Source organism: Anser brachyrhynchus (assembly GCF_964034855.1).
Source record: "Anser brachyrhynchus genome assembly, chromosome: 13".
NCBI lineage: Eukaryota > Metazoa > Chordata > Aves > Anseriformes > Anatidae > Anser > Anser brachyrhynchus.
The window spans coordinates 21440760-21453974 of NC_137708.1; the positions used below are offsets into that span (position 1 = coordinate 21440760).

Below are 13215 nucleotides of genomic sequence, written 5' to 3' on the forward strand. Positions count from 1 at the left end.
CTTAAGTCTGATTTCACATTAAAAAGACTATCCTGCCTGCCATTTCAATGACAGTACTCATCAGCCTTTGATATTCATTTGCTGTGCTTGCAATGCTGAGCTAAGTTCTTTCAGTCAACTCCTATTTTTCACCATCACAACAAAATGCAAGCCAGGCTGAGATCCTCAAAACCTTGTCCCTTCGTCCTCAGGAATTTTGGAGTCCACATACAAAGTACAGGGCCACACCAATCACAAAATCCAACTAAAGCATCAGAAGAGGATGCACCCTCCACTCCCTTTCCTTCATTTGTTTTTTCCTGCCAGACACCTTCCTTCGCTTCAGGTGAAAAAAATGCTAATGCCATTTCTAGTTATTTTGTGTGTCAAAAATACAATATTCAATTGCACGTTATGGACTAATATAATGAAACATTCATGTAGAGTTGAGAGTTGCTCTATGTTTCTTCCAATAGCATAAAGAATTAGCTGCCTAAATATTGTCATATTTCCAGTAAAAAAAAAAAAAAAAAAGACTTACATCAATTCTACAAAGATTACAAAAATAAATAGGCAGAGGTACCAGATATGAAGTTCATCACAATATATACATAACCCTGATAATGAGGAAAATATATCTTTACATTTCACCTTTGAGCAGCAAGATATATGTAGGTCCCCTGAAGTTACACATACATACCAAAAGTTTCAAAAAGTGTTCAATTACCATACTGTTGCTAAAGAGGTAACAGACTGCCCTTTCAAAGAACAAAACAACGCAGTATAAGAAACAATATTTCCCCCAGTACCAAGGAGAACAGATAAAAAGAACAAAATTCGTCACTACAGTTACAAAGAAGTTAAATAATCAGCAGGAATATGGTGTCAGGGTAAGGACTAGGAAGGTACCTGCACTAAATTATTTCTTATTTTTGATATTTGTAAGTGCCATTTAAAAACTATGTAGTTGGTATTCCAGAAACAAGCATCAACAGGTACGGTTAAGGCAGTTATTACACCAGTCAGAAATGTTACATCAGTAGTACTCATCTCCCTGACACCAGTCCCATCTCAAAGTGGACACTTTTGTTGTTAAATTAATGCTTCTGATACTCATTTGTTTTCTTTGAGTCTTTATGTATAAATTAGCATGTTTCATATACATTCCCTAATAAAGCAGAACATAACATGTTATCTGTGTACGACAGGGTAATTCACAGAAGAGGGCCATTGTCTAAACCCATTTCAGAAACACATACTAAGAAGTAAACATTGATGTATTTACTTTCTTGCCACAGGTGAAACAAAAAGAAGAACTGGAAACATACTCCAAGTCTGCTTTCACAGCAGGAACACACAAAGTCCACCTACAGGTCAAAATATTCTTATTTGTTTGAAAAAGCATAATACAAAAAATGTCATGGTTTTACTTAAACACAAGTGAGCAGTGTGATATTTATCTGCCCAAACATAGGAAAGCAATAGCAAATCTTGAAGGAGTGGTCAAATCATTGCCAAAAGCTGTAATCAAAAAGGTATCAGAAAAAAAGAAAAAAAAATCCCTAGAGGAAAAAAAATGATAAAGAGCTCATATCTTTCAAACTGCCAAGAAACAGCTAATTTAGAGGAACACCACAAAGAGGAAGAACTTCCAAGATTTTAGAGAGTCAGATAGGTAGCATTGATTATAATTCTGAAAATTATGGAAGTTAATTCAAATACTATTTTCTCTTCAAGTAAGGCTGAAAGTTTCCTGAGATGGCATACTATGAAAATAAACACCCTTGCAGGCTATCCTGTGCTCAAAACTCAATTTAGTCACATATAGAAGTGATATTCCTCTTTTACAGTAGGTGAAATAGTTTTATTACTACTTATCAGGGAGTTTTGCATTATTTGTTTCCTTTCAAGGAGGTAATGAAATCCAGATTTTTTTTTTTTTCCCCTCTTAAGTAGTAACACTGAGGTAAATGGAAAGAGCTCTGAACGTTGGAGGTAAAAATGAATTAGTTTTTCAGCCTGGCACAGGTCCCCTACAGGTACAGCTTTGCCCAGATTCTTTTATGCAGACCTCAAACTCTCAGTCATGTGTTGCCCTTAACCCAGCACCACCGACCATATGCAAGTCCAGGCAGCTTGCAGACCCATCTGGGTGCCGCCACATGTAACAGAACAGCCTGATGTATACCTTGAACAAGGTATTATAGAAGGACCATCACAGATGTAAGCAAAACAGACAAGACACCCTGCGTATATCAAGAATAGGGTGTAAAACAGCCCTTGACACACTTGGGAAGCTTGAATAATTTTCTGCCTCAGAGGCCGAAAATCTTCCCTTGGATAGAGACTTATGCATATATTCAGAGGCATCTTAGATAATTTGCCCTTTTACAAATACTGCTCCTGGAACAGAAATCCTCAGTCCCAAGGAAAACCAAAGGCTGGGAAATTCATACAAAACAGCAGACTCAGAGTAAGCTTCCCCATGTATTGCTCTTAGAAACTACTCAATCCACACCACTATGAACCAAAGGACTATACTGGCATTCAAATTTTCTTGGAATCCTGCTACTGTCAGAGTTGCATGCACTGAAATACACCCAGACAGAAGGGGCACAGGCCAGGGGAGGGAGGCAGCACCACCCCAGCAAGCAAAATCTGGCCACTGGGATGCTTCTGCAGAGCTCAACTCTACCCAACAGAGATCTGCGTGTATTTTTCACACAAACTCCAGTGACTTCTCTTCTGCTTTCAGACTTTTTTCCTTCATGTTCCCTGAAATAATTATTTATACTAGCAATTGCCTCATTTTTTTTCCCTGGGAGTATCAGAGTCCTCTGGGCTGAGCTAGAGGTACAAGGGGAGGGCAAGCTCCCTGACAGTGTTGGGGAAGTTGTGTAACAAATCTGTTTATTCAATGAATTTGCCCAAAGTCATGTTATCTTCACAGACTGTTTTATCTGTGCAATTTGTATTATGGAACCTGCTTTATCATAATTATAATTGGATACCTAAGGTTTGGAGAAATAGCATTAATGTCTATGGAACAAGCTGTGACCAAAACCAGTAAGATGAAGTGGATGTGTGCTAGAAATTGATTCTGTAGTTCTTAAGAGATAAGGGCACTGGGAATCAGTGAAACTGCCCAGTACACCTCTCACTTCTGATGGCCTCATGACCCACATAGTGGGCTGCACTTTGCTCTTCTTCTCTGTTCTTCAATCAGCTACTCGCTGCAGAGTCTGCAACAAAAGCAGCTCTGTGTCACTGCAAAGATGAAAGCGTTCCTGCTGCCTACCCCAATTCACATGTTTACTTTTTACAAGTAAAATGGACATGCAGAAAAGGTAACATCCACTTGTGTTTTAAAATATTCTTGGTTGATAGAGTTCCTGCCAAGACCTTTCTCTCACAGTCCAGAAAGCAAAAACAATGCAGCTGCAAGACAGAAAATAATGTGTGCAAATGTGACCTGATGCAGATCAGTAACCATGTAGTTCAGGACAATTAATTTCTGTCTTTTGCCATACTCAAATATTAAGTCTGCCTTAGAATTACTTACTTTCATATTAGCAACACCAGCAACCAACTGTTCTAAATGATAGCTTATCAGATATGAATTTTTTACCCTCTAGGTTCATTCGGTTTATAAACATCACAAAAAAAATGTAGTATGAAGGTAAACCTGCTGCACAAGGATAACCCAATTCATTTCACTTTAAAGCAAACCATCTCTATCAACTGTAAAACAAAATTTAAAATAAATATGCTGTGAAATGAAAAAGAAGAGCAGCCTACCATGGGGGGAAAAAAAAAAAAAGAAGAAGAATTTGACAGGATAAGAGAGAAATATGTATAAATGCCAGCCACAAGGCCATGCTAACAAACAGCTTTGAGACAAGTTTGAAGTAGTCATTAAAAAGTGATGAGCTATGACACAAGCTGGTTCCACTGGTTGGCGTGCAGAGCCATCTGTGCAAAGCCCTGGCAATCCCTCGCTTCCTCAGAAACCTAGGATACACACGATGCCTGCACACACACGAGTCAGTAGTCCACCAAGATTCCTTCCACAGACTCACACTGGGGAAGTTAGCTCAGAGAAATCATCTGTGAACCCTGCTCTGCCAGTGTGACAAGGCATAACATCGCTTCCCTCCAGAGGGCAGAGGAAAACGACCCCATAAACTTGGCCTGTGTTGCGGTGGTGCACCAAAGGCAGAAACCCTACACTACTTCTTTTCTTTGCTCTCTATCAAACTTTGCAAAACAATCAAAACCAGCTACGACCAGACTGTTCAAGTACGTCAAATGAGTAAAATATGTCCCACTGAAAGCTGCATTGGGCTGTCGTGGTGACAAAAAACACCTCTGATAGGCTTACAGGTGAACTACCACACCGAAAACCCTGGCTACTAACTCAGCAACCTCTTCTGGAAATATACAATAGCCGTAACACTTCAGATGCACAAAATTGTACTGAAAAAGAGGAAAGAGCCAGTGGCTATTTCCGCTCTCCCTGAAAAGCACACAGCACGACCTCCAGCTGCTTAAATTCAGCACCACATCCTCTGTGCTGCCTGATGCAATACCTCATGTAAAAGCAACACTGCAACACAATGAACGGCCCCCCAGGCAGGGCAGACAGGAGGGATAAAATGCATTAAACAGCACATGCCCCTCGTTAGTGCTGCTGAGACTACAGAGGAGAATAGCCTGCGACAGCGGCCACAATGCCCGCACCACACCGGAGAGGCAGGATTATTTGAACAAGCGCCTTCCTCTCCCAGAGAAAAAACACCAGCCAAAAGCTTTTAGGGGTGGGAGGAGTCTGGAGGAAAAGAGCAGCTCCCTGGGGAGAGCACAGACATTTCTGCCTGCTCCCTTTTGCAGGAAAATAAAATAAAATAAAAATAAAAAATAAAAGTCTATTCTTCTTGTTTGAAAAAGATTGACGCTGCGGTACCAAGGACAGCTCATCTCTGTTACCGGTAGTCAGGACTCAGAGAGGTCTGTCACACCCAACCTCAGCAGCTTTGGGAGGTTTTGGTGCCCAGGTGCATTGAGACTTGCAGAGGAAGATTTGGGGAGGGCTCAACCAACCCCAAGACAGTGTCTGGGGAAACTCCTGCCAATGTTTCTCAAAGAGACAAAACTAGGAAAAAGCCCCAGAGATGAAAGCAAGGCACCACTGCTCCTTCCCAAAGGAGATGCACTGATGAAGGGCAAGGAGGGTCTGCTGAACTCATTCAGCACCAGGCTAGGAAGCCAGAAGGAAAAAGAAGTCTGTTGTGAGGGGTGTTTCAGGGCTGATCCAACTAGCAAGACCCCAAACAGCCTACAACCTCACACTTGTTATAAATCTGTTGGTCTCATACACAGAGCCAAGAGAGAAATAAAAGCCACCACAACACACTGGATGCCTGGCTTTCTGGAACAGATGAGGCTTCATGCTGCCAGATTCAGACTTGAAGTTACATGAGATCAGCCATACGGGGTTAGAGGAAATACTAATCCTGTGTCCTAACAGCAGCCGTAAGGAGAGGCCACATGGGAAGTTAGAACAGGACAAAAATTGGTAACACTTCCTCCAAGAATGTCCCAGTGTTTCAGATCCTGACATAGGTATTTAGTAACAGTGTTTTTCCTGTCCTACCAAGCGGATGTGTTTGCCCAGCCCAGACCTCAGGTAAGAGTTTGGTCATACCTAAGAGCACCTGAAGTTGCTGGTGGTGGTAAGCTGTTAGCTGACAGCAGAAACAGAGGAGCCTTGGAGTTGAGGAACCTCACTGTGCCTTGCCATAGACAGACAGAAGTGGAAAAAAAAAAAAAAACTTGTTTTATTTACACAGATGAAGAAATGCCTACCTGAGGAGGTACAGGGCATCCTCTTTCAACATCACTCAACTCTAAGCATTCCTTACCAGCGCTGTGAGACGAGGGAGGGACAGGGAGAGCAAACACCATCTGCAGAGCTCTGCAAGCAGCAGCTGATGGTGACAGATTGTGGCACTGCACTCGGATGCAGCACCCCTCTCCCAGCCAGGCTCTGAGTGGAGCACACTCGGTGATTAAAGACTGTGCTGCTGACTAACGATAGAGTTATAACCATTATACCAAGAAGAGACCTCACTGAACGCCTCACTTTTTTTTTTTTCCCCCCGTTGAGTCATTTTGGCAGCTTGCAAGGTTCAATCCAAAAAAGGCAGTTAAACTCTAAAGCTAATTTGGCTGAGAACACAAGATGCTTGCTTTATCCTCGCAGAAGGCAGCAAATACTTTGTTCAGTTTAATTGATGGCAAGTTCTACGCACTGCGGATATAAATGACTCTTACGGATTTGGCGAAACACCTAGAACAAATAGAAACCCAAAAGTACAAAGCTATGTTATTTGTGAAACATCAATGCATTTGTATTTATAACGTGTTATGCCCATGCATCAATGAGAAGAGTTCATCAACAAAAAGCCTTAACCCCAAGTTTCTGCAGGTTTTTTGTGGATTTTAATTTATTTTTGGTTTTTGAAATACTTAACTATGTTCACATTGGTCTCCTTACAATGTAATTCCTTAAGAAGAAAATATTAGGGTTAAGGGACGAAGATTGAAATCATCTTCATACCTGTGTGCCTGACCTACACAATTGGCCTCCACTATGATAACTCATCACCAGAGATCCTGCTCTCCTGTACCACTGCAAATGCAGCAGGAAGAACCTCCACTCCTGCACAGTTTTCACTTTTCCAATAAACTAAACATGAAAGACTATCCATGTAGCATGCAGAGTGTCTCACCTGCGTCAGCTTCCCACTGCTTGGTCTGGAAAGCCTCACCTCCTAACCATAAGCCTCCCACCTACAGCAGAACAAGATACAAAGGAAATGAGTCAATAACTTCTCAGACTTGAGAACTTAAAGAGGAATTCACACAAGAAGAAACCTTGAAAACTGCAGCCTACCCTGCAGAAACATCACCAAAATCTGTATGACAAAACATTGGTTAAAGATAGGGGAAAAAACTATGAATTTCCACCTTTTCATGAAATGCAAAACTGACTTACTTTCTAATGCCTATGCAATTACAAAATAGCAGTCATGTCATGGGTACAGTATCACTCCATAGAAGAAAAATCTATAATGAACAGTTTATCCATCATTTCAGAAAAATAAATAGGCTTAAAATGAAGCAGAGGAAATACAGATTAGAGGCTACAGACTAAAAGAAGGCACGTTGAATGTTGTGCGAAATTATCAAAAATAAAACCAACATAGATGCTCTTTTTAAGTGCTCAGAACATAAGGAGATCACTGCAAGGACTGATCTAAGGACTGTGTCACCTAGGCCATCATGAGGCAAGGAGAGACCAGATGGACCAACAGAAGATGTTCAATCAGATGGTCCCAAGCAATTATACAGTCTGTGTGTGGTTTAAAACATACCAAAAGTGACAGAGATCATCTTGCTTCTATTCCATCTGTCACTGGCTCACTCAGCCTAAGAATCTCTTTCCGAAGGGAAGTACTGCTCTTCCCAGGCATGTAGAAAACAAGGTAATAAATCCTGCAAGCTTTGAGCTCACCTCCACAAAGTACTTTGAAATATGTCAGAATCCTTGAAAGAAACAATACCAAAAACTTGTGAAGTTTTAAGAGCATTACAGAGGAAGCCAGTTGTGGTTGGAAAACACATGCTCAAGGCAAGCATGCCTCTTACAGAAGGCTGAAGAGATGGAAAATGAGTCACTAGAATTGGCTGCAAGCAAACTTATTTTCCAAAGTCCTGGCACTACCCTAATTCTCCCATAACTTTTAACAGCTGTATTACGCTCTACTCCCTCCTTCCACTGCATATCAGAGAGCAAGCAGCGTTCTTGTTACTAACCCAGTTCACCTGGACCACCTACACTACTGACAGTCAGAAGCTAACAGCCATAAACCCATCAGGGCTCTAACACATACAGAACATAGTTGGTTTTTACTGCAAATCATGTTGCCATCATCTCCCAGTTTTTCAGCATGCAGCCTCCCTTCTATACACATTAGCTGTTGACGTTCAGTAGAGAACATAAAAGGTTACAGACCCCTCCTCTAAGGAGCACGTTACTGGAAGGGAGATGCAAGAGGAAAGAAATCAGTAAGGAAGCATCAGGATCATGGTCCTGTAAAGTCATCTGCATCAGCTCAAGGTAGGTTGGAGAGAGCAATCAGCTTTATCCAAATGGACTACACATGGACAGGGTGCACGGGAGGATGCTTACCTTTTCTCTTAGGTCCCAAATGACTAAGAATGCAGCCTTTAATCAGTTCCTGGGCAAGCAGAATATTTGTTTTAGGAGAATGGAGGTATCATGAACACAAATCCTATTTTGCTATTCTGAGGGAAGCCATCATCTTCAAAGTATAGGTCATGTTCATTGTACATTCAGCAATACATTCAGTAAGGGTTTCTCCTTGATTTTTATGGACGGTTTTTCTCTTTCCCATTTCCTGCACTCTGAATTCCCTTCTCTGCAGCAATTACTGTGACTGGGCTATTGCCAATGCTACACGATCCATTCCCCCAGCTTTACTGTCCTACTTTCCTCCAGATTGAGCTCTCTGACCTATGACAGAGCCTTCCACTATGATCAGCTTCATCAAGGCTTCCTCTGCCTCACTGTCTGGTAAGCTTAGGAGAATTCTTAACATCTTGTCATGGCTCCATTTTAACAGATTATTTTTCCTTAACTGAGATGGGCAGGAGGTGGGAGCTCCAGAGCTGCCCTTCTGAAGCCCAGGCTGAGCTGCAGAGTTCACAAAAGCAAGGTTGGATTCTTCCCCCCACTCTTCCATTTTTACTCTTTCCTTTGACATTTCTGAGTTCAGAGGCAAGAGTACACAGGCAAGAAATAATTTCCCACTTGGCCAGCTGAAGGCTCTTAAAGAGAGCAACAAATTAACAGTAATGGATTACATGAAGGAAAATGGGTTTTGCTCATCTGTAGCCATGCTCTGCCCCCAAGGGACAATTTTTATAAATACAATTATGCTGTTATTTAAACGGTTCCCCTCAAATCTAGACTCACCTCTTTATCAGTGGCAGGTAGCATTGTCAAAGTAAATGTAAATGAACCATCACAGTAATCCACAGAGCAAAGAGAAGACTGGAAGGCTCAAGATTGTCGAGCTATTTGCATTTCTGCTGTAAACAGCTTGCACTGCAGCTCCAAAGCAGTGTAATGTAATCCTTATGTAATCTGTACATTTCCTAGTCATCTTCATAAAATTCTAGTTTTAAACAGGGCAATGGTGTTAATAGTCAGTTAAACACAAGATGATTTTATGGGTTTCCAGGGAGATGATATCATTTGGGAACAATGTACTCTATGCATAAGGTCTGAAAAAACACAGTCAGATACAAATCACAAAGAAATATAGCTATTGTTTTATAGGTTTGTAGATTTAAGGCTATGGATATTCAGGGACCAAAATTTTGAATCTTTAAGCACTATAATTCATGGACAAAGATTTAATTTAACTTTGCAATATTTAGAATATAAGCAAAAATATGCCACAGCAGAAGCAAATATATGACACACTAAAATAGCACTAAGTAAAAATATTTTGCTACCGTTGCTTCACTGCATAAGTTCAAAGACAGTGGTCTAAACATCCCAGTGCATATCAATAAGAGAGATGCTGCAAGAACAGACACACAGCACATATGCAGTGCCTAGCATATGCTCTGATTTGGTTGATCATTACATAAGGCTTGTTCTGTTTTGTGTTTTTTTCCTCCTCCCTTTTTCCCCTCAAGAACAATCAGGAAGAATGAATGCACAACTAGGATCCTATCCTGATTCACAGCTGGTGAAAAGCCAACATTACATCCATCATAACTGTACATTCCTCAACAGCTCGTCAAGACACATGATGTTCAAACACATAATGACCAAAGTTTAATCAGCATTCATCCACAGCCAGGAAGCACAGAAGCAGACAGAGCAACACCGGTATGGGGAAAAAAAAACACCTACAAACTAGACAATTTAAAATTACTTTTTTTTTTTTAACCAAACTTTATCCCTGCTCCTCAGATACATCTGCCTATATTGTAGCACAGCATCTCAGGATGCCAGCAGCTGAGAGCTATGTCAGCCATGCTTCAGTGGGGCAGAAAAGCACCTTCTGTCTAAGGAAGCAGGACATCAGACTAATCCTAACAGGCAAAATTTAACACTACATTGCCCACCAACTTCTGGGGTGACATGTATGATTAGGCACTTGAAAGATGCAGTGAATTATGGTAAGGGCTCGGATATTAGAGGCACCTGAGACATTGCCACATCACACAGTTCCCCACACGTGTGCACCTGTGTACCCATGCACACCCAGAAAAGGCCCCAATTGGTAATCCAGCCTTTTAGGGAAACAATCTGGAGAGTTCCACTTGTTTTCTTCCTCTTCTTCCATCTCACTCCCACACAGACACCCACATCATCACTATTATTGCTCAGTTTTAAGAGGTCATTTCCATTTTCCTTCCTATCATTTGCATTACAACGTCTAATTAACACTACTTATGCAGTAATAATGGCTTTTACAGAAAGCTTTCCATCAGTAGATCACCAAGCTTAGCATGGCAATCTGCATCTTCCTCTTTTTTAGAGAAGAGAAAACAGATCCTGGAGAATAAAGTGACTCATTCACCATCCAGCAAACTAATAGCAAGACTAGATACAGAAACCTGGTGTTCCCAGTGCCCCGTGTACTAGGTCTCATGCTGTTCTCCCAGGAAAGCTGCAGCTTGCTTTCTGTTCTCACAACTTAGCCAACCGTCAGAAAGCAATAAAAAGCTTTCTCTACAATTCAAACTTGTTCCAGTCACTGCTGTTGTATGCTCCAGCCTGGGCTTCCACTAACTTTGAGAAAGCAATTCATGTATGTTGCTTAAGATCTAGTTTAGGGCCAAAAACTAAGATGTACATAAAATATAAAGTAATATACAAATAAAGCAGATGCTGAAATAAGTGAGTTGAAATCTTAAATGTATGAGAAAAAAAGTACAAAAATAAACATCTTGAGCTCAAGGTGTAATAAAAAGTACCTATATATTACATACTGTAATACATACAGGTCTCTGGATGAAGCAGGGTGACAAATAAGTGCCCTTCCTGTTTCAAGCAGAATTGCACTTGCAGGAGCAACCTGTTACAGAAATTCTGCACAGCACATTAAAACATATTGTAATTAAAATAAGTTACAAGTTTGGATTCAATTATCAGACCCTGATGAGTCAGAGCCTTCATTTAGCACATATTTAAGAAAATAAAATATCTTGGAAGCCTCTAGCACCGCAAAGGAAATTCAAAGGGAGGGTGAATTCAACCATTTGAAAAAAAAAAAAAAAAGGGCAAGAGGTACATTAATCAGCAGGTTCAACCTACCAACAGCAGGAAAAAAAAAATACTGCTCATCTCAGGCATCCTTCAATCTGACCTGCAAAGCAAGCAAATTTAAAGTAACATCCAGTACCTTATTGAGGCTCATGGGCTGGGAGCCAAAAGAGCCTCCATTATTTGCATTTCCCACACACATATAGACAAGTATCTTAACCACATCAAGGTCATTCAATACCAAGACCATTAAATTAGGTTTTCCTCTAAAATGAGGCCTCATTATCAAGACTAATTAAAGGAAGACAAAACCTTCTGAACAGCTTCAATCCTCAGCAAAGGCTTATTCATGACTATGGCGCTCTTTAGAAATGAAGTTGATTAAAATTATTAAAAGCTTTTTTAGTCTGTGTTAAAAGGTCACCTGACTATCAACACTAGAAATACATAAAATTGTAATGATACATGATTTTTCTATTTGCACTTTCACCATATGCTTCTTATTGATCTTCTAGCTCCCTATTTTTGGCAATTATCCATCCATTTGGAAATCATAGTATACGGGGGAAAAAAGATGGGATGTAATGTTTCGTTTCATCCAGGAAACATTGGTTCCAGGGGACAGACCGTTAACCCCTACAGGAGCTTATTACTGCCATTAGCATTTTATATTTTTGGATCAAACATAAAAAGTTATTTGAGTAATTCTCAGCACTAGAACAGAGATAAGTTCATTTCATAGTGGTTCACACAGCTAGTTTTACCTGGGCAGCACCAGACACAAGCAATGCTTTACAAACTCATCGAAGACCTGAATCTCCATTCCAAGATGCTTGAGAGATAGCAAAGACACACAGATGATAAGAATATAAGAAGGTCTGCTCTCCTTTCCGGAGGCAGAGACCTCTATAGGACTTAGACCTCCAGAAGAAGGTTATAATAGTGATTTTCAGTCCCTATATGGAACAGTTTCCCCTTCCTCCTCTTATCCATAGCTCCATGTAAAAAAAAAAGTAAATAAAAAACACCTCCCAGCTCAACCATGAGCTCCCCTTTCTTCTCTGAATGCATTACACAGCCTTAAAAAGATTTGCATTATGTACTTGAAAAAAAGATTGAGAGCCCTAGACTGTAAAATCATTTCCAAGATGCAAATGGCTAAGAAATTGATTACTTAGGTAAAACTCTTAAGACTCTTGAGTGCTCTTTTTCAGCATGAAAAGGGATTATGAGAGTGAGAAGCTTCCTTCAGTGCCATTGCAATTAAACAACCTACAACATCCCATTTGCCTGGACAAAAAAACAAGAGGAAACACCTCCCTCCTAACTCAGATGTCTCACTTGGTCTTTGCCACGAGCCAATGCCCTAGAGAAGCTCCATATCTACCTCCTCCCAGATCTGTGCTCACCCCACTGAGCCCCCTCATCTTTCAGTTTTACTCTCACACACAAAAGTCAGTCCAAGGCTGCTGCCATCAGTCTGCTCAGTTTAATTTAATTGGCCTCGCCATATACACACACCAAGGCCTGAAACAGTAATTTCCTGCCATTTCCACTACCACATGCAGGGTGAGATGGCCTCATCCATTCAACCTGAAGCATGAAGAGCTATCACATCCATCTGCTCTAACCAGGTTTTTGAGGGGTGGCTACCATTAGTACCTTCTTCCTGCAGACCAGGTGATGCTACTGCCAGCAGGACTATTGCTTATTGACTCTCAGCAGGAAACAGGTGAAACATTCACATAGCTCAAGTGTTTCCAGGCTGTGCCCATAGGAAAGCTGCTGAAAATCTTGCAAGAAAAGATTTCTTTCTTCTCAATCTCATACCAAGGGGATGGATTTAGTCTGTTTTCCATAATTAG

General features: G+C 40.8%; 2 long non-coding RNA genes across 2 annotated transcripts in view; both read right to left on the bottom strand.

Moving 5' to 3' along the window:
* The window catches only part of LOC308177100, a 179329-nt gene that overhangs the window by 136810 nt on the left and 29304 nt on the right, over nt 1–13215 (bottom strand). The gene's annotated exons all lie outside the window — the stretch shown is intronic.
* Nucleotides 430–11073, bottom strand: LOC308177099. Its single transcript, XR_013938869.1, has 2 exons — nt 6771–11073; nt 430–6328 (listed from the first exon to the last, which is right to left on the bottom strand). It is a non-coding gene; the product is annotated as an uncharacterized lncRNA (long non-coding RNA).